Genomic DNA, 1,572 nt, shown 5'->3' with positions numbered 1-1,572 from the left:
CTGCCCCAGATCCACTACCACTGAACCTTGTTGGGACCCCATCTGCCTGGTTGGTGGCACCATAGATCAGATGCTTAGGAGATTTCCCTGGTTTCTGCTGGAACCAGATTAAATAACTGCTAATGCCCTCACTTGCCTGGCACCTGATACTGATTGTATCTCCCAGAGAGACAGACTTGGAAGATGGAGTCTGGGTCATCTGGATGTCACATCTGATACCTGGGAGTGGGGATAAAATGAACATCCACATAGGTAAGTCTGATAAAACAGGACATTCCCCAAATGCCAGTCAACACTAATCACTATGCAAAAGTGAAATTTCCATTTTAATTCAATTTACCTGGAAACCAGAGCAACAAGATTCCAAAAAACTGAGCAGGGCCCCTCATATCCATGCTGAGTCCTGACTGTAGTGACAATGACACAGGGTGTGAGTAGTATATAAAGAAGTCCCCCGGGCTGTACAGTGAGGTCATGCAAATCATTAGAAATCAGTTAGCACTGTGCACAGCTGCAAGGCTTACTCATCCCAGTACTTAGCACAAGCCCAGTGTCCCCAGATGCCTGAGGTCAAACTACTTGTATCTCTCTAGAAAATGAATTTCTTCTCAAAGATTTATAATTATAGATAATATCTGTAATGTAGGTAGGCTCTACTTTGAATAATAAATTTCAAAGATATGATGGGGTAATATAGAATATCCTGATGTCAGAAAATATACAACAGAGAAAAACTATTAGATATTAACTCATTCAATAATTCTGATTGTCTAGAAAAATTATGCACATAGTGTGTAGTGTTTGGAGTAGACATCTCTTGAAATTAAAAGGACAATTCATTATAACTATTATCACTGAATTAAAAAATAAGATTTTATAGCATTAAATTTGCTAACTACAGTTCAAAGAGAGGAAATCCACCTTGGGTGTACATATAACACCGTGATCTCAAGAACCTGTGTCATTTAAACTTCTGTCTCCAGGTGAAGATGGGAATACTTGTACACTTATAAATCAAATGTGTCCAATTTTTGCTCAGTTTGTGAGCCTCCATATTTTCTCTTTTCTAACATTTGCTACTATTTCCCATAGTTCCTCAGTATAAAGGTTTGGCTATTGAAGGTAGAATGGAGAAAACACTGCTATTTTCACATTTTGTTCTTAAGCAGTAACTGGAGCTATTATCCTGATTCAGGCACCATCCTCACTGTCTGTATGTAGTTCACAGTCTCCATACAAGCTACAGTGCAGAAATGTTTGTGCATCCTCATAACACAAATATATAAAAACCACAGATCATGCATTTGTCTTTATAACTATTCAACCTTATTCATCATCACAAGAAATACAGTCATTTCAATCTTCAATACTTTGTCCTAAAGCCAAGGAATGATTGGGGTCTTTCTGAATCTAACTATGAAAGGCACTACAATGTTGCAACATGGGCCTATACACCCATAATAGTTCCTCTCAACAACAACAACAACAACAACAACAAAAGGTGAATCATTAATATTCAGGGCATCTAGGATCTAAATTCTTATCACACCTCATTTAATGATACATGAAAAT

This window comes from Grammomys surdaster, unplaced genomic scaffold, assembly GCF_004785775.1.
Source record: "Grammomys surdaster isolate TR1022 unplaced genomic scaffold, NIH_TR_1.0 123970, whole genome shotgun sequence".
NCBI classification, from domain to species: domain Eukaryota; kingdom Metazoa; phylum Chordata; class Mammalia; order Rodentia; family Muridae; genus Grammomys; species Grammomys surdaster.
Note: the sequence above shows the minus strand (reverse complement) of the source record.